The sequence below is a fragment of the Bos grunniens genome, chromosome 6, assembly GCF_055505025.1.
Source record: "Bos grunniens cultivar Pamir isolate PY7600 chromosome 6, Bosgru_T2T1.0, whole genome shotgun sequence".
Taxonomy (NCBI): Eukaryota; Metazoa; Chordata; class Mammalia; order Artiodactyla; family Bovidae; genus Bos; species Bos grunniens.
This window is the reverse complement of record NC_141170.1, coordinates 33,258,623-33,280,070: the sequence shown is the minus strand read 5'-3', so window position 1 is coordinate 33,280,070 and position 21,448 is coordinate 33,258,623. Positions and strand designations below refer to the sequence as shown.

Below are 21,448 nucleotides of genomic sequence, written 5' to 3'. Positions count from 1 at the left end.
ATCCAGAAGACATCAATCAGAAGTTAAATTATAACTCCTATGCGTAAAGTAAATAGATTACACATATAGTCAGCAGATGTGGAAATCAGGTGAAAGGGGAAAGTATAGAACACTTCGAGATTATGCAGTGTGTTTATTACTGTTTTATCACCGCTGTCACCAATCTAAAAGTCAATGAACTTTTACACGCAAATCAATTATATTATGTAAGAAAGAAGATTAGTGTAAATCACTGCAAATGAGAGGCTCTTGTGTCTGCCATTTCCTTGACACAGAATTAGAGAAGGGTGACATCAACAAGATGCATGGTTAGGAGGTCCCAACGCTTATGTCTTTTACAAAAATAGCAAAACCAAAAAATGAACAACTACTTTGGGAAATTGTTTGGAAATTACTTTGGGAAATTTCTGGACTACAATGAAGAAGCAGCAGAAACCCTGCATATTGCAAAGTCTGAGGATCACCATGTAGAAAAGTGTGAGAAAGAGTTTACCTCTCCCACCCCTTCCTCTAGCTCAGAGGAGCTTGGCACTGGCAGAGATCCCCTCAGAGGGATTTCAGCCCATGGGGAAAAATAGTGCAGGGGAACTCCAGCAACCTCATCATCATGACCTTTGCAGCCTTGCTCTTGAGCACTTCCACAGTGTGCACCTACACTGATTTAAGACAGAGCTGCCCAGCGTCCCTGCTGTTGTGTCCTTCCTGAGGCTGAAATTTTGCTGTGGTGAGACCTGATCTTGGGGTCAAGGCATCTCCCCATCACTCTGTACCCTGCTTTCCCTGATTGAGGTGTCACAGTGCCTTACCTTCTGTGCAACTGGAGTTTCTGATCTGCGCCTTGCTTCCTGGTTTGTCTTATAACAGCTGTGGTCATGCTGCTGTTTATTTGGGTCTCACGCTGTTAATCCTAGTCTTGGTTTTGACTGGCCATTACCTAGGCTGAGCTGCTGCTGTTTCACACACCATTCCTGGGTCCTGAGTCACGGCTTAACCTACCATTGCTGGTGTAACAGTGCAGACACTCTGTGCCTCACCATGGGTCCTAGTCAGGGTTCTGATCCACAATTACTGTGTTCACACCACTGCTTCTCTGTAACCCAGCCATGGGTTCCAAGCAGTAGCTCTGATAGGTCATTACTAGGAACATACTGCTGATGGTTTCTGACTTCCTCTGTGGCCAGAATCCCCAGGCTGTGTATCCCAGGTACAGCACCTCCCCTGGGCCTAAGCCACTGCACAACCCTGTCATCTCAGGGCCTTTACCTCTGCTGCATTCCCCTTACCTCCAAAATATATTAACAATGTGTTATATGTCTAGAAACACAACTATATACATGTTTTACATGCTTGCTTTTTATATTTGTTAAGAAAGAAAAGGAGAAGATAAATGCACTTGTGTGTGTGTTTGTGTGTGTGTGTTAATTTGCTTCTGTAGTGTCCAACTCTTTATGGCCCTATGGACTGTAGCCTGCCAGGCACTTCTGTCCATAGGATTCTTTAGGCAAGAATATTGAGTAGATTGCTGTGCCCTTCTCTAGGGGACTCTTTTTGATCTAGGGATCAAACCCATGTCTCTTATGTCTCCTCCATTGGCAGCTGGGTTCTTTACCACTAGTGCCATCTGGGAAGCCTGTATCACTTATACTGTCTTATATAATTTCTTACCTTTACCAGTGCTCTTTGGTTTACCATGGTGATTAGAATTGTAGCCTGGGTTTACCTTCTTAAGCCATAGGTTTTCCTTCAGTTTTTTTCTGTAAGGTAGATTTCCCAGCAATGTATTCTTTTTGGGTGGATAAGGGTAGAGGACTATCTATATTTTGCCCTCAGTTTTGAAAGAGTGTTTCATTTGATATCATGAGAAATGCTGGGCTGGATGACTTAAAAGCTGGAATCAAGATAGGCAGGAGAAACATCAACAACCTCAGATATGCAGATGATACCAGTCTAATGGCAGAAGCAAAGAGGAACTAAAGAGCCTCTTGATGAGGGTGAAGGAGGAGAGTGAAAAAGCTAGCTTAAAACTAAGTATTAAAAAGCTAAGATCATGGCATCTGGCCCCATTACTTCATGGCAAGTAGAAGGGGAAAATATGGAAGTAGTGACAGGTTTCCTCTTCTTGGGCTCTAAAATCACTACAGATGGTGACTGCAGCCATGAAATCAGGAGATGTTTGCTTCTTGGCAGGAAAGCTATGATAAACCTAGAGACTGGGTTAAAAAGCAGAGACATTATTCTGTTGACAAAGTCTGTATGGTCAAGGCAATGATCTTCCCAGTGGCCACATAAGGGTGTGAGAGTTGGACCGTAAAGAAGGCAGAGTGCTGAAGAATTGATGCCTTTGAACTGTGATTGCTAGAGAAGACTCCTGAGAATCCCTTGAACAGCAAGGAGATCAAACCATCAATCTTAAGGGAAATCAATCCTGAATATTTGGTGGAAGGACTGATGCTGAAGTTGAAATTCCAGTATTTTGGTCATCTGATGCAAACAGCTGATTCATTGAAAAAGTCCCTGATGCTGGAAAGATTGAGGGCAGAAGAAGAGGGTGTCAGAGGATGAGATGGATGGATGACATGAAAGATAAAATGAATATGAACTTGGGCAAACTTCAGGAGATGGTAAGGGTCAGAGAGGCCTGGTGTGCTGCAGTCCATGGCATCGCAAGGGTTGGACACGACTGGGCGACTGAACAACAATGGGCGACTGACTTTGTTTGATATAGAATTTTTGATTGACAGTTTTGACTATCTGGATTTTGACTATATCATCTCACTGCCAGAGAGCATCCACTGTTTCTCATAAGATATAAGCAGTATCTTGATATTCCCTTGCAAGACTGAATTATTTTTCTTTAGTGCTTTAAGGTTTTCTGGTTTTAGCTTTCTTTTGTGTATGTTAGTGTGCTTCATTATGTACCAATATTCTCTAACCCTCTTTTCATTTTTTTGTCTCTGTTCTTTGGATTATATTATGTTATTGATATATCTTCAAATTCACTTACTTTTTCATCAGCTTCTTATTTATTCCCACTAGTGAATTTTTCATTTCAAATATAGTACATTTCAACTCCAAAATTTCCATTTGTTATTTTTATAAAATATGATTTTTATTTCTTATTTTTATACTCTATTAGATGTACATTTTTATTATACCTTTCTTCTTTCATCATAGTTTCATGAAGATAGGTTGTAAGCTTCCAAAATTTATACATTTCTCCTAAGTTCTCCAATTTGAAAGAATATAATGACACTGAATAGTCTCTTATGATCACTTATATTTTTATTTTAGTTTCTAATTGTATTTATTTTAGTGTTTCGTCTTTTTGGTAGTTTCTTTTGGGTCACTGAATCCACTGACATTAGCTAATTTGAAGTTTTTCCTTGTTAGAGCCAACCATTAGTCCCTTTCATAAGCAGTTTCTACTGACTGTTTTTTCACCATTTAGGTCACGTATTTATATTTCTTTATGTCTTGTGAAATTATTGTTAAGGTATTACATTTAGACAATGGAGTGTAGCAACTCTAATTCCATGTCTTGTTGCTGTTGCTGTTAAGTCGCTTCAGTCGTGTCCGACTCTGTGCGACCTCATAGATGGCAGCCCACCAGGCACCCCCGTCCCTGGGATTCTCCAGGCAAGAACACTGGGGTGGGTTGCCATTTCCTTCTCCAATGCAGGAAAGTGAAAAGTGAGAGTGAAGTCGCTCAGTCACGTCTGACTCTTAGCGACCCCATGGACTGCAGCCTACCAGGCTCCTCTGTCCATGAGATTTTCCAGGCAAGAGTACTGGAATGGGTTGCCGTTGCCTTCTCCCCATGTCTTATTACTGATATATGTTTACTGACTACATGGACTATTTTAATAAAGTCTCTTTCCCTTACAGGGTAAAGCATCTGATGCAGCTATTTGGAGGGTGCAGCTGCTGCAATATTCACATTACCTGGGCAGACAGTGCTTTTAGTAGCATTCTTCTTTTAACTGTCTCCTTTCATCTCACACGCCACTAAAGTAATACTCAAAATTCTCCAAGCCAGGCTTCAGCAGTACGTGAACCGTGAGCCTCCAGATGTTCAAGCTGGTTTTAGAAAAGGCAGAGGAACTAGAGATCAGATTGCCAACATCTTGTGGATCATTGAAGAAGCAAGAGAGTTCCAGAAAAACATCTATTTCTGCTTTATTGACTATGCCAAAGCCTTTGACTGTGTGGATCACAATAAACTGTGGGAAATTTTGAAAGAGATGGGAAAGCAGACCACCTGACCTGCCTCTCGAGAAACCTGTATGCAGGTCAGGAAGCAACAGTTAGAACTGGACATGGAACAACAGACTGGTTCCAAATAGGAAAAGGAGTACATCAAGGCTGTATATTGTCACCCTGCTTATTTAACTTACATGCAGAACACATCATGAGAAATGCTGGGCTGGATGAAGCACAAGCTGAAATCAAGATTGCTGGGAGAAATATCAACAACCTCAGATATGCAGATGACACCACCCTTATGGCAGAAAGTGAAGAAGAACTAAAGAGCCCCTTGATGAAAGTGAAAGTGGAGAGTGGAAAAGTTGGCTTAAAGTTCAACATTCAGAAAATTAAGATCATGGCATGCGTCACTTCATGGCAAATAGATGGGGAACAGTGGCTGACTTTATGTTTTGGGGCTCCAAAATCACTGCAGATGGTGATTATAGCCATGAAATTAAAAGACACTTACTCCTTGGAAGGAAAGTTATGATCAACCTAGTCTATTAAAAACCAGAGACATTACTTTGTCAACAAAGACCCATCTAGTCAAGGCTATGGTTTTTCCAGTAGTCATGTATGGATGTGAGAGTTGGACTATAAAGAAAGCTGAGCGCTGAAGAATCCATGCTTTTGAACTGTGGTGTTGGATAAGACTCTTGAGAGTCCCTTGGACTGCAAGGAGATCCAACCAGTCCATCCTAAAGGACATCAGTCCTGGATGTACATTGGAAGGACTGATGTTGAAGCTGAAACTCCAATACTTTGGCCACCTGATGGGAAGAGCTGACTAAATTGAGAAGACCCTGATGCTGGGAAAGATAGAGGGCAAGAGCAGAAACAGACGATAAAGGATGAGATGGATGGCATAACCAACTCAATGAACATGAGTTTGGGTAGGCTCTGGGAATTAGTGAGGGACAGGGAGGCCTGGCATGCTGCAGTTCATGGGGTTGCAAAGAGTCGGACATGACTGAGCGACTGAACTGAACTCAACTGAACTTCATACTGTTAGATTTCATCAGTTGTTGAGTGATTGTATTATAGCTGTTGATCTCTTCTTGGGGGCATAAATTGCTCCAAAATCTGACCCCTTGCCAGATAGTTTTAAAAGTCAGTGTTTGAGATGTGTTCTAACCTCAGGAATTCTCTTCAGAGCTGTGTCTTTCTCTGATTTTCTCTGATAAACTAGTTTGTCAATGTTCAGCTTGTATCTGTCATTAAACAATTACCTTCCTCTTAACTGTTTACCAACAGATCTTTCATAGTTTGTGGATGCTCATAGGCTTGATCTTTTCACAGTCTTATTCTATTAAGTGAGCCCCTTAAGAATAGCTTTTTTATCCTAAGTCTCCCTCTGGTCAAGCTTTCTGAACTTTCTCTTCAGAGCTGGAAATAGGAACAGTGTGGCACATGTCTTTCTCTGTGACATCCCTCTTTTGTATGTAAACACTAGTGCCAATTTTTAGTTTTCCTTTTCATCATGGAACTTAGATTCTATGAATGAGCTGGGAAAACACCTTTTGGGATTCAGTATTCTCAATATTCTGTGCCTGAATAGAACCTCGGCCCTATTAGTGGTGCTGGTGGAAGAAGGGGGAACTTTGATGGCCATACTTATCTGGAAATTAGCCACTGTAACTCATAACTAGGGGGTATGTGTGTGTATATGTGAGAAAATCAAGTGCTAAACCCTTCTTAGATGATACAATAACACTCAAAAGAGAGCTGTGGATAGTGAGAACCTAGTGTTCTTTCTGAACCTACCCAGAATGAAGTCTAGTTTTCTGAATAAGAATGATGAGAGAGGGAGATGTTTTGGGTTTAAATGGCAAAGGCTTTCAATGATTTTTCTGTTAATGTATTTTTCTGAAATAAATGTGTCTTTACTTGCTGTATATCTTTAGGGAACTTTCTAGAAACTAAATGGTTGTTTTAAAATATAAATTTCAGTAGTTATTCTTACTTCACGTAAGAATTTGTTCATGGAATATATCATGTTGCCATTTCAGAAATGAGAGTGTTTGGGCTTCAGCTATGGCTCAGTGGTATGGAATTAGTCTGCTAATGCAGGAGACACAGACTTGATCTCTGGTTCAGGAAGATCCTATATACTGCAGGGCAACTAAGCCAGTGCATCACAGCTATTCAGCCTGCACTCTAGTGCTGGGGACCTGCAACTACTGAGCCCATGCATTTCAACTACTGAAGCCCAAGCATTAGGACCAGTGCTCTGAAACAAGAAAAGCCACCTCAGTGAGGATCCTGTGTACCACAACTAGAGAGTAGCCCTCACTCTCTGCAACTAGAAGAAAGCCTCTGCAGCGAGACCCAGCACAGCTACACATTAAAGGAAAAAGAAGGGGGAAGTCAAGGTGCAAAATTTTCTATCTATGTTTATCTATCTACATTGATATGTAGTTGATTTACAATTTTGTGTTATTTCAGGGGTATAGTATAATTAATTAGTATTTTTTTAATTACATCCCATTATACTTATTACAATATATTGGGTAATAATTCCCTGTGCTGTTTGGTAGATTCTTGTTGCTTATTTTATGTATTATAGTTTGCATCTCTTATTCCATACTCTTAATTGGTTGCTGTCTCCCCTGCTGTTTGGTAAGCATAAGTTTATTGTCTATGTCTGTCAATCTGTTGTATATAGATTCATTTGTATTATTTTTTTAGTTTCTATATTAAGTGACATAGTATTTTTCTCTTTGTGACATATTTCACTAAGAATAGTGATCTCTAGTTCCAACCAAGTTATTACAGATGTCAGTATTTTATTCTTTCCAAGGATGAGTAATATTCCTTAGTACACATATGCCACACCTTCTTAAAATAATTGTCTGTTAATGGGAATTAGGTGGCTTCCATGCTTTGAGTGTGTTAGTTGCTTAGTCATGTATAACTCTGCAACCCCATGGACTGTAGCCTGCCAGGCTTGTCTGTCCATGGAATTCTCCAAGCAAGAATATTGGAGTGGGTTGCTATTTCCTTCTCAAGGGGATATTCCCGACCCAGGGATTCAACCTGGGTCTCCTGCATTGCAGGCAGATTCTTTACCATTTGGGCTATAGGGAAGTCCTATCCATGTTTTAGTTATTATAAATGGTGCTGCTATGAACACTGGGGTGCACGTATCTTTTGAAACTAGAGTTTTTCATTTTTCAGCTATATACCTAAAGTGGGATTGCTGGATCATGTGGTAGTTTTATATTTGGTATTTAAGTAATTTGCATAATGTTTTTCATAGCAATTGCACCAATTTACATTCCCAGCAACACTGTATGAGGGTTACCTTTTCTTCACATTTTCTTTGGCATTTAGTATTTTGATATTTCAGTATTAGTGTATAGAAATATAACAGATTTCTGTGAATTAATCTTGTGTCCTTCAACTTTCCTAAATTAATTTATTTTAATAATGTTTATGAAGATAATTAGGGTTTTCTATATACAGTATCCTGTCATCTGCAAGTGGTGGTGGTTTTACCTCTTCCTTTCCAATTTGGATAATTTTATTCTATTTTTCCTTGTCTGATTGCTATGTATATGAATTCTCATACTGTATTAAACAGGCAGTGAGGGTGGGCATCTTTTCTTTGATTCTGATCAAGTTTTCAATTTTGAGTATTATGTTGACTGTGTTTTTATAATAAATGGCCTTTATTATGTTGAGATATACTCCTTCTATATTCAGTTTGATGAGAGTTTTTTTTTTTTAATGAATGGATGTTGGATTGTATAAAATACTATTTTGTGCCTATTGAAATGATTATGTGATCTTTGCTGTGTTTCTAATCCCACACTCTTCTGGGAAATAGTTTAATTGGATGAAAGTGAATCTCTTGCCATGGCTTTAGGTAAGAAGTTCTGTTGAGGCTGGATGCACAGTGAAAACAAAGAACTATTAATAGTCTCAGAAATAAAATTAAGGGTTGAATCTTTTTACAGAATTCCAATTATTGAACAATTTCTATAGTTAGGAAAAACTATAAAATTCTAAATCAAATGAAGTTTAAAATTCTGAATATCTACAAAATAATACAGTTGGGTAGACTGGTTATTGTTCTTGTTTCTGCACTCAACATGTGAAAAACAATTACATTCAATAATTTCTCTTTAGTAAAACTTTTGAATTAAAGTAAAAAATTTCACTATATATGCATGTAGTTTTTTATTTAATTTTTAACCAGTATTTTTCCTTTGCAAAACATAATTCTAAGTCAGGTAGACAATCCCTTGAAAGTGAATTTTATATTTTGTCACAAAAGGAGAGGAACTTTATCATAATTCCTCCTACTGGAATAAGCATGAGGAGTTCTATTTATGTGGCAAACAAGCTTGATATCTCAGAAGCAGCTAGTCTCTTTTCTCCTTCCTACCTATGCCAGCAAACTTCTGGCAACAAAACAGAAAACACTTTGTGATGACAAATGCAGCAGTTGCCACACATGTCAGCAGGAACCCAATCACATCCAGAGAGTTTTACTGGAACCAGTTGAGGTCGTGGATAGCTGGTTGCAGGTGATTGACTCCTTTGTGGCACATGACAAACTCGATCCAGAAGACTGCTCTGTCCAAGGGTTTCATAAGCTGATCATGTTGAATGGCTGATAACCTCATGACATTCCCTTTGTAGCTGAAAGAAAATCAAACAGACATCTATTTATAGAATGAGCTCTAATAGATCAAATGTGTGAAATTTTCTTTCAGATGGTAGCAGAGAGAACAACACAGAGTGAAAGAAAAATAGATAATTTTACTCCAAGGTGATTATTGAGACCTTAACTTGTGGGTTAAGATACCTTAAATGCATAGGATTTCAAATGCCAAAAAATAGAAAGAAAATGGGAGAGGATGAGATTGTGTACTCTAAAGAATGGAATGAGTTAAGTCCCAAAGGGGAAAGAAAGGAAAGGAATTCGTAATATATTTGTTCAAAGTTTGAATTTTCTAGTAAAGAATTGTTAATAAATGTGGTAGATATGTTTTAAAATGCAGTCATAATCCAGAGATAGCAGGTAAATCTATGATGAGGTTCAGAGGCCTGTCCAAACAGAGCTGATCTTACATTAGTGAAGTAGTGGCTGAAAGTGTGGAAGTGGATTGACTCGGTTTGATTCCTGACTGGACTCTGACACTTGTTGGCTGCTTCTTTTATTCTTTCTGTTCCTCTGTTTTATTTTTTGTTTTTTTAATATAATTTTATTAAATTTTTAAAACCTTTTTATTTTCAAACTACTCATTTTATAATTGGAGGGCCCAATTGCTATATAAATTGGATATGAATAGTACCTTATCTGATCATTTTGAGAATAATGTATTGATTCTTAGAGATATTCCCAGCAGGTAGTATTCTGTCAGAAAATGTTTGCTCATATTGTTGTTGCTTTGGTTCTCGTTCTGAAAGAATCTGGAAAAGACTCAAAATTTCACTTTCAAGCATTGCAGTTACATTTGTTTCTACTGTTGAAATGATGATGGGCTGTGTGTGTGTTGAGTGTGTGTGTGTGTGTGTGTGTTAGTTGCTTAGTCAGGTCTGACTGTGTGAGACCCCATGGACTGTAGCTGGCCATGCTTCTCAGTCCATGGAATTCTCCAGGCTGGGATATTGGAGAGGACAGCCATTTTCTTCTCCAGGGGATCTTCTTGACACAGGGATAATGGATTAGTAGACCAAAAAGTAGGAAGAATAAAGAAATATGGTTCATGAACTCTAAATCACAAAGTGATATAACATGGCATTGCAGCTATGACAATGGAGGTAACTTCCTCTTTTCTGTCAAAAACATGGGGAGAGCACATGGAGTTTTCCAGAGGACTGCAGTAATCTGGAAACATTTTTTTGTAATACTATAGCAAAAGAATACAATAAAAAGTTACTTAATATGTGTAAATTCCATATTATTGCCTGGAGAATCCCCGTGGACAGAAGAACCTGGTGGGCTACAGTCCATGGGGTCGCAAAGAGTCCAACACAACTGAAACGTCCTAGCATGCGTGCACAACACTATGTTACTAAATAACATATGCGTTATATCATAGCCTTCAGTATATAGCAGGCAATAAGTCATCTTAATTTTCTGACACCAATGTTGCATTATTAAAATTAAAAAACATATAAATATACTAGAAAGATATACATATAGAAAATCAGCAAATGAAAGATCTTTTTCTTAAGAAAAAGACAATTTGCTTTATATACTGCTTATTTAGGTAAATAGCTGCACTAAAATTAAATAACACAACTTATAAAACACAAATGGACACTGTGCTACTATTATTGACACATTCTCTAAATGCTTCATTTCAAAGACATTATGAAACAATAGAGGGAAGTATACATATTTATGAGTTCAGTTCAGTTCAATCGCTCAGTCATGTCCAGCTCTTTGCAACACCATGAACCATAGCAAGCCAGGCCTCCCTGTCCATCACCAACTCCTGGAGTCCACCCAAACCCATGTCCATTGTGTTGGTGAGGCCATCCAACCATCTCATATTCCATCATCCCCTTCTCCTCCTGCCCTCAATCTTTCCCAGCATCAGGGTCTTTTCAAATGAGTCAGTTCATTGCGTCAGGTGGCCAAAGTATTGTGGTTTCAGCTTCAACATCAGTCCTTCCAATGAACACTCAGGACTGATCTTTAGGATGGACTGGTTGGATCTCCTTTCAGTCCAAGGAACTCTCAAGAGTCTTCTCCAACATCACAGTTCAAAAGCATCCATTCTTCTGCCCTCAGCTTTCTTTATAGTCCAGCTCTCACATCCATACATGACCACCGGAAAAACCATAACCTTGACTAGACGGAACTTTGTTGACAAAGTAATGTCTCTGTTTTTTAATATACCATCTAGGTTGGTCATAACTTTCCTTCCAAAGAGTAAGCATCTCTTAATTTCATGTCTGCAATCACCATCTGCAGTGATTTTGGAGCCCAGAAATATAAAGTCAGCCACTGTTTCCCCACGTATATGTCGTATTTGTGATATTAATATAATTGTGTTACTGAAATTCATGTATATCCTGAAGTGATTTGGAAATCAAATATTTTTGCTTTTAGAAAATTTGGCTTTTAGATAGTAATGGCACAACATATCTCTTCCAAATAAGACAAGAACAAACACAAACAAAATAACTCAGAATATACTTATATTTATAAGCAGCATCAACATAGTTGTAATTAAGTTAAAAAGTTCTATTTGTTTACCTTTTATGAGTGATGGGTTCAAAGTATTAAAGACTTGCAGATAGAGAACAACCTATTGGTTACTGTATTTAGGGGAACAGAAATATATGGGTAAGAGGCAAAAACTATTGGGAATAATATAAGTACAAAGTTGTATTGTACAACATTAGGATTATAACCAATATTTGGTTTTGAATGGAAAATTGCCTAAAAATTGTGTAAAAACTTTTATAAAGGGAATATCCAGCATATCCCTTCCAAGTCAACTACATTTAGATTTTATAATTCTTCCAAAGAAGACTAAACTATCACAATCAAAAAACCCAAGAATATACCTACATTTATACATAGTATCTACATGGTTGAAATTGGGTAATTGGAAAGTTCTAGCTGTTTACCATTTATCAGTGATGGAATCAAAATATTGGCATAGTATTTTCTAATATTTCAAAATATTGGAAATCCTGGAAAATATTAAATGTAATGGGGATTTGAGATTGATTATGTCAATGTGGTTTCCTGAAAATAGCCATCTTTTAAGAGTTTAAAACATCTGAGGAGTTCACATGCTGAAAGAAAGTAAAGTGGGCAGACAAACATTCATTAGCATTCATTGTTCCCTACTATAACTTTGTTCTCAATGCTTCTTTATCCTTCTATTACCATTTCAGTGATTCTTTCATTTTAATGATTTTGTTGCTATTGTTGTTCAGTCTGTCAGTCATGTCTGACTATTTGTGACCCCATGGACTGCAGTAGGCCAGGTTTTCCTGTCCTTTACCATCTCCTAGAGTTTGCTCAAACTCATGTCCATTGAGTCAGTGATGCCATTCAATCTCATCTTCTGTCATCCCTTTTAATGATTAGTTCTTTCAAAATTTCTCCACTATCTTTAAACCACTGACAAACCTTTTCCATAAAACCATGAAAAAATATTAATGACACTCATAATAGATTATTGGTGACTGTTTTCAAAGCACTGAGCCAAACTTACTTCTCACTGGGCTTCTGTGAAGACTCATGACTGCCTCCCTGGCTTTCAGATGAGAACTTCTCTAGAAAGAATATCTAGTTAAAAAAAACACAAAAAACCAAAACCATACTCATAAAGGATTATTAATGACTTCCTTCAATGCATTGAGCAAATCTCTTGTTGACATTGTTTCCAAGTCCAATTTGACAGCAGCTTCCTTGGCCTTCATGTAAATGTTATGAGGTTGATCTGCAAACAAAGGAAGGCCCACTATAGGGATCCTGTGGTAGATGGTCTCATAAATGCCATTGCTTCCACCATGAGTTACAAAGGCTTTGGTTTTTGGATGACCTAGGAATTAACAAATTTCAGTAAACTTATTAATTATAACTTTTACAATAAAATGAGAAATGGGCTTTTTTAAGGCACTGAAATGTGAAATGAAGATATCTCCTGCCATATTAATAAACAAGAAATGTCATAGCCATCAGCAATTTCTGGCCTCCAATGTGAATGAGAGCTCCCCAAACTGAGATCCAGTGGATGCTGCCAGCCCCTACAGTGATTGCTGAGGAGTTGGGAGAATGCAAGAAGCAGTCACTTCATGGGAAATAGATGGGGAAACAGTGGAAACAGTGTCAGACTTTATTTTTTGGGCTCCAAAATCACTGCAGATGGTGACTGCAGCCATGAAATTAAAAGACGCTTACTCCTTGGAAGAAAAGTTATGACCAACCTAGACAGCATATTTAAAAGCAGAGACATTACTTTGCCAACAAAGGTCCATCTAGTCAAGGCTATGGTTTTTCCTGTGGTCATGTATGGATGTGAGAGTTGGACTGCAAAGAAGGCTGAGCACCGAAGAATTGATGCTTTTGAACTGTGGTGTTGGAGAAGACTCTTGAGAGTCCCTTGGACTGCAAGGAGATCCAACCAGTCCATTCTGAAGGAGATCAGCTCTGGGATTCCTTTGGAAGAAATGATGCTAAAGCTGAAACTGCAGTACTTTGGCCACCTCATGCGAAGAGTTGACACATTGGAAAAGACTCTGATGCTGGGAGGGATTGGGGGCAGGAGGAGAAGGGGATGACAGAGGATGAGATGGCTAGATGGCATCATCGACTCAATGGATGTGTGTCTGAGTGAACTCCGGGAGTTGGTGATGGACAGGGAGACCTGGCATGCTGCAATTCATGGGGTCGCAAAGAGTCGGACACAACTGAGTGACTGAACTGAACTGAACTGAACTTTTCTATTGCTCAGGCTTATATCCAGAAGAAATCAATCAGCAAGTTAAATTATAACTCCTATGCCTCAAAAAAGTAGATTACATTAATAGTCAGCAGAAGTAGAACACAAGTGAAATGGTACAGTTGTAGAACACTTCAGTTTTGTCTTTGCTGTCACTCATCTAAAAGTTGATGATCTTGTACACACAAATAAATTATATCAATTATATTAGTTAAGAAAGAAGACTAACGTAAAACACTAGCAAGTGAGAGGCTCTTGTGTCTGCAGTCACTTTGATACAGAATTCTGCCCAATAAATTCTTTTTGGGCAGATGTGGGCAGAGGGTTATCTATATTTTGCACTCATTTTTGAAAGAGTATTTTGTTTGATATATAATTTTTGGCTGACAGTTTTGACTCTTAGGACTTTGACTATGTCATCTCACTGCCAGAGAGCATCCATTGTTTCTGATGAGATATAAGCAGTATGTTGATATTCACTTGTGAGGCTGAGTAATTTTTTTTAGTGCTTCAAAACTTTCTGACTTTAGCTTTCAACATTTCAGTAACATCTGTGTATGGCTACCCAAGTTTATCCTACTTGAAGTAGTTGGACAATTTGGATTTGTAGATTAATATTTTTCATCATAATTGAGATGTTTTCAGTCATTATTTGTTTTGAATATTTTGTGTGTGTGTTAGTCACTCAGTTGTGTCTGACTCTTTGCAACCTCGTGGATCGCAGCCTACCAGGCTCTTCTGTCCATGGGAATCTCCAGGCAAGAATACTGGAGTGGGTAGCCATTTTCCTCTCCAGGGTATTTCCTGATCTAGGGATCCAATCCAGGTCTCCTGCACTGCAGGCAGATGCTTTACTGTCTGAGCTACTAGGGAAGCCCTTTGAATATTTTAGTTTGCTCCTTTTTTCCTGGCACTCCCCTTTTTTGTGTGTTTCAGTTTGCTTTATTATGTACCAACAGAGGCTTATTTTCTAAGCCTCTGTTCATTTTTGTTTATTCATTTTTTGTCTCTGTTCTTTGGATTATATTATCTTATTGATCTATTTTCAAGTTCACTTGCTTTATCATCAGCTTCTTCAAATCTACTGTTGACTCCCTCCAGTGAAATTTTCATTTCAGATATAGTAAATTTCAATTCCAAAATTTCCATTTGTTCAGTTTAGTTCAGTTCAGTCACTCAGTCATGTCCGACTCTTTGCGACCCCATGAATGGCAGCACGCCAGGCCTCCCTGTCCATCACCAACTCCCGGAGTTCACTGAGACTCACGTTCATCGAGTCAGTGATGCCATCCAGCCATCTCATCCTCTGTCGTCCCCTTCTCCTCCTGCCCCCAATCCCTCCCAGCATCTGAGTCTTTTCCAATGAATCAACTCTTCGCATGAGGTGGCCAAAGTGCTGAAGTCTCAGCTTTAGCATCATTCCTTCCAAAGAAATCCCATGGCTGATCTCCTTCAGAATGGACTGGTTGGATCTCCTTGCAGTCCAAGGGACTCTCAAGAGTCTTCTCCAACACCACAGTTCAAAAGCATCAACTCTTCAGCACTCAGCCCCCTTCACAGTTGTTACATTTGGAAAATATGATTTCTATCTTTTACTTATAGACTCTATTAGATAGGACCTTTTTATTATACTTTTCTTCTTTAATCATAGTTTCATGAAGGTGAGTTGTATGCTTCCAATAATTTATCCATTTCTTATAAGTTCTCTGTTTGAAATAATATAATGATTCCAATAGTCTCCTATGATAATTTATATTTTTATTTTAGTTTCTCATTTTATTTCAGTGTTTGGTTTTTTTTTTTAGTAGTTTCCTCTGAGTCATTGAACCCATTGACATTAGCTAATTTGAAGTTTTTCCCTGTTAGAGCTAACCATTAGTCCCTCTCATAGACAGTTTCTATTGACTGTTTTTCCTCATTTAAGTCACATATTTGATTTCTTTATATATATTGTGAAATTATTGTCAAAGTGTTACATTTAGACAGTGCAGTGTAGCAATTCTGATTCCATGTCTTGTTACTGATATATGTTTAGTGATTCCATGGACTATTTTAAGTCTCTTTCCTCTACAGTGTAAAGTCTCTAATGCAGCTATTTGGAGGGTGTAACCTTGGGCATGGGAGAAGGCAATGGCACCCCACTCCAGTACTGTTGCCCGGAAAATCCCATGGATTGAGGAGCCTGATAGGCTGCAGTCCATGGGGTCGCGAAGAGTCGGACACGACTGAGCGACTTCACTTTCACTTATCACTTTCATGCATTGGAGAAGGAAATGGCAACCCACTCCAATGTTCTTGCCTGGAGAATCCCAGGGATCGGGAGCCTGGTGGGCTGCTGTCTATGGGGTTGCATAGAGTCGGACATGACTGAAGCGACTTAGTAGTAGTAATAGTAGTAGTAACCTTGGGCATATTCACATTCCCTGAGTTGACATTGTTTTTAGTAACACTCTCCTTTTAACAGTCTCTTTTCGTACTATTAGCTCGTATCAGCTGGGTGATTATGCTACAGTTTTTGATAATGTCTTAGAGGCCTAAATTGCTTCAGAAACTGATCCACAAAAGTTCATTCTCTTTTGCAAGGATAGTTTTAGAAGCCAATGTCTGAGGGATGTTCTGACCTCAAGAATGCTCTTCGTAGCTGTGTTTTTCTCTGATTTTCTCTGATAAACTTGCTTGCCAATGTTTAGCTTGTACCTGTCATGAAGCAACCAGCTTTCTTCTTAACTGCTTACCAGCAAACCGTTCATAATTTGTGGGCACTTATAAGCTTGACCTTCCCACAATCTGATTCAAATAAACTGTGTTCCTTGAGAACAGTGCTTATATCCTTAAGTTTCCCTCTGGTCATACTCTGAACTTTGCCTTCACAGCTGGGGACAGGGACAGTGGCACACTTCTTTCTCTGTGACATCCCTTTTTTATGTGTAAATAGAAATGTCTATTTTTAATTTACCTTTTCATCATGGAACTTCCATTTTATTAATGAGCTAGGATATAGCTATTTGGGATTCAGTACCAGAGATCAAATTGCCAACATCCACTGGATCATGGAAAAAGCAAGAGAGTTTCAGAAAAACATCTATTTCTGCTTTATTGTCTATGCCAAAGCCTTTGACTATGTGGATCACAATAAACTGTGGAAAATTCTGAAAGAGATCGGAATACCAGACCACCTGACCTGCCTCTTGAGAAATCTGTATGCAGGTCAGGAAGCAACAGTTAGAACTGGACATGGAACAACAGACTGGTTCCAAATAGGAAAAGGAGTACGTCAAGGCTGTATACTGTCACCCTGCTTATTTAACTTATATGCAGAGTACATCATGAGAAACTCTGGGCTGGAAGAAGCACAAGCTGGAATCAAGATTGCCGGGAGAAATATCAATAACTTCAGATATGCAGATGACACCACCCTTATGGCAGAAAGTGAAGAGGAACTAAAAAGCCTCTTGATAAAAGTGAAAGTGGAGAGTGAAAAAGTTGGCTGAAAGCTCAACATTCAGAAAACAAAAACCATGGCATCTGGTCACATCACTTCATGGGAAATAGATGGGGAAACAGTGGAAACAATGTCAGACTTATTTTTGGGGGCTCCAAAATCACTGCAGACGGTGACTGCAGCCATGAAATTAAAAGACGCTTACTCCTTGGAAGGAAAGTTAATACCAATCTAGATAGCATATTCAAAAGCAGAGACATTACTTTGCCAGCAAAGGTCCGTCTAGTCAAGGCTATGGTTTTTCCTGTGGTCATATATGGATGTGAGACTTGGACTGTGAAGAAGGCTGAGTGCCGAAGAATTGATGCTTTTGAACTGTGGTGTTGGAGAAGACTCTTGAGAGTCCCTTGGACTGCAAAGAGATCCAACCAGTCCATTCTGAAGGGAATCAGCCCTGGGATTTCTTTGGAAGGAATGATGCTAAAGCTGAGACTTCAGTACTTTGGCCACCTCGTGTGAAGAGTTGATTCACTAGAAAAGACTCAGATGCTGGGAGGGATTGGGGGCAGGAGAAGGGGATGACAGAGGATGAGATGGCTGGATGGCATCACTGACTCGATGGACATGAGTCTCAGTGAACTCCGGGAGTTGGTGATGGACAGGGAAGCCTGGCGTGCTGCGATTCATGGGGTCACAAAGAGTCGGACACGACTGAGCAACTGAACTGAACTGAACTGATTCTCAATATGCTGTGCCTGAATAGAACCTCTGGCCTATGAGTGGGACTGGGTGGCAGAAAGAAGAATTTTGTTGGCCATTTATCTGGAACTTAGCCGCTTTAACCCATAGCTACAGTGAGTGTGTGTGAGAAATTCAAGTGATTTGACTCCTCTAGAAAGATATCATAATGCTCAAATGGGACCTGTGGGTAGTGTGAAATTTGTGTTCTTTCCAAACCTACTTGGAGTGAAGTCTAGTTTTCTGAATAAGGATGGTGAGAGAGGGAGCTGTTTTAGGTTTAAATGGCATAAGCATTCAATGATTTTTCTGCTAATGTATTTTTAGAATAAATGTGTCTTTACTTGCTTGTATGCCTTTAGGGCACTTTCTAGATATTGAATAGCTGTTTTAAAATATAATTTTCAGTAGTTTTTCTTTTTTTAATTTAAATTTATTTATTTTAATAGTTTTTCTTACTTCAAGTAAGAATTTGGGAAATATATCATGTTACCATCTAAGAAGTGAGAGGTTTGGGGCTACAGTGGTGGCTCAGTGGTAAAGAATCAACCTGGCAAATGCAGAAGACACAGGTTCAATTCCTGATTCAGGAAGATGGCACATGCCACGGGGCAACTTAGGTGATGCATTGCATCTATTCAGCCTGAGTTCTAGTGTTTGGGAACTGCAACTACTGAGCCCCATGCATTGCAAGTACTGAAACATGCATGCCCTAGAGCCTCCATCCCACAACAAGAAAAGCCACCTCAACGAGTGGCATATCCAACTCACTTAGAGAGTAGCCTCCAGTCTCTGCAACTAAAGGAAAGCCTGTGCATCAAGAAGACCCAGCACAGCCACAAATTAAAAGAAAAAGAAATGGGAGGTCAAGGTGCAAAATTTTTTATTTATCTCTATCTATCTACCTTGATGTGTAGTTGATTTACAATTTTCTGTTAGAGCTTCAGGGCTATAGTATAATTATTTAGTAGTTTTGTAAATTATATTCCATTATAGGTTATTACAAGATATTGAGTATAATTCCCTGTGCTATCCAGTAGAATTTTGTTGCTTATTTATTTTATGTATAGTAGTTTACATCTCTTACCCCATACTCCTAAATTGGTTGTTCTCCCCCTGCTGTTTAGTAAGCATAATTTTATTGTTTATATCTGTCAATCTGTTTTGTATATAGATTCAGTTGTATTATTTTTTTAGATTCCATGTATAAGTGACATAGTATTTTTCTCTGTGTGACATATTTCACTAAGAATAATGATCTCTAGTTCCATCCATGTTGCTACAAATGGCAATATTTTATTCTTTCAAAGGCTGAGTAATATACCTTTGTACATATATCCCACATCTTAAGATAACTGTCTGTCAATGGGCACTCATGTGGCTTCTGTGTTTAGGCTGTTATATCAAGTGCTGATATGAATATTGTGTTGCATGTGTCTTTTGAAATTAGTGTTTGATTTTTTCAGCTGTATAACCAGGAGGGGAATTACTGGATCATGCGGTAGTTCTATTTTTGGTTTTTAATGGACCTGCATACTGTTTTTCATAGCTGTCGCAGGAAATTACATTCCCAGCAACAGTGTATGGGGATTCCCTTTTATACACATTTCCTTTAGCATTTACTATTTGTAGACTTTTTGATGATAGACATTCTGACTACTGTGAAGTGATACCTCTATGTGGTTTTGATTTGAATGTCTCAAATAATTAGTAGCATTGAGCATCTTTTCATGTACCTGTTAATTATCTATTTATCTTATTTGTAGAAATGTTTATTCAGGTCTTCTGTCCATTTTTTGATTGGTTTATTTTCTTTTATATATTGAATTGTATGAGCTATTTGTATATTGAGATATTATTCCCTTGTTTGTCACATTATTTGCAAGTATTTTCCCCTATTCCATAGGTTGTGTTTTTGCTTTGTTAATGTTTTCTTTCCTGTGCAAAGCTTTCATGTTTGATTTGGTCACATTTGCTTATTTTTGCCTTTATTTCTATTTCCTAGGAAGAATAATCTAAGAAAATTTTGTTATGATTTGTGTCAAAGAGGGTTTTGTCTTTGTTCTCTTGGAGAAGGCAATGGCACCCCACTCCAGTACTCTTGCCTGGAAAATCCCATGGACGGAGGAACCTGATAGGCTGCAGTCCATGGGGTCACTAAGAGTTGGATACGACTGAGCAACTTCACTTTCACTTTTCACACTTCATGTATCGGAGAAGGAGGTGGCAACCCACTCCAGTGTTCTTGCCTGGAGAATCCCAGGGACGGGGCAGCCTGGTGGGCTGCCGTCTATGGGGTCCCACAGAGTCAGACACGACTGAAGTGACTTAGCAGCAGCAGGAGTTTTATGGTGTCATTTACTATTTCAGTCTTTAAATCATTTTGAGTTCATTTTTACATATGGTGCAATGGAATATTCCAATCTCATTGTTTTTAATGTGCCTGTCTACTTTTCCTTCATGGTTGTTGTAGACACTAATTTCTTTTTTGTATATTTTTGCCTTCTTTGTCATAATTGGCTTTAGCTTGCTGGGTTTGTTTCTAGACCCTCTACTCTGTTCCACTGGTCTATGAGTCTGTTTTTGTGCCACTACTGCAATGTTTTCATTACGGTAGCTTTGTAGTATTATCTGAAGTCTGGAAAGGTTATACTATCAACTTTATTTTCCTCTTGATTGCTTTTGCCATTTGGAGCCTTTTTTAGTTCTTATAAATTTTAGTACTATTTCTTCTAGCTTTGTGAAAAATGTTCCGGATATTATCGTAGGGATTTAATTAAATATATTGGTTACTTTTGGCAATATGGCCATTTTAGCAATGTCAATTCTTCTAAAGCAAAGGATAGCTTTTCATTTCCTTGAATAATTTTTAATTTCCTTCATTATTGTTTCAAGCGTTTAAGACTTTCAATTCCTTGGTTTCTTCTTAGGTATTTTACTTGTTTTTGATATGGTTTTAAATGAGACTTTTTTTCTTTCCTTTTTGATATTTCAAGATCAGTATATAGAAATACTACAGATTTCTGTATTAATTTTTTATCCTTCAACTTTGCCAAATTCACTTATTCTAATAATTTTTATTAAGATACATTAGGGCTTTCTACATAGTGTGTCATGTCATCTGCAAGTGGTGACAGTTTTACCTCTTCCCTTCCAATTTGGATAATTTTATTCTGCTTTTCTTGTCTGATTGCTGTGGGTATGAATTTACATTCTGCATTAACAGAGGCAGTAACAGTAGGCGTCTTTGTCTTGATTCTGAATTTAGCAGAAAGTCTTTCAAGTTTTCACTTTTGAGTATTATATTAACTGTGATTTTACAAAAAAATGACCTTTATTATGCTGAGATATGTTCCTTCAATATCCACTTTAATGAGGGTATTTTTCTCATGAAAAGATGTTGGATTTTGTTAAATGCTATTTTATGCCTATTGAGATGATTATGTGTTTTCTTAGTTTCTTTTTTCGTGTATGTATTCCACTGATTGATTTACCTATGTTGAATCATCTTGTGGCCATGGAAAAATTCAAACAGAATCAGTTGAATCATCTTTTTTTATATATTGTTACATTCAATTTGCTACTATTTTTTGAGGTTTTT

At 38.2% G+C, this 21,448-nt stretch overlaps 1 pseudogene; it reads right to left on the bottom strand.

Moving 5' to 3' along the window:
- Window positions 1-8,612: 8,612 nt before the first annotated feature.
- On the bottom strand, window positions 8,613-16,581 carry LOC147370553 (UDP-glucuronosyltransferase 2B18 pseudogene; annotated as a pseudogene).
- Window positions 16,582-21,448: the final 4,867 nt, after the last annotated feature.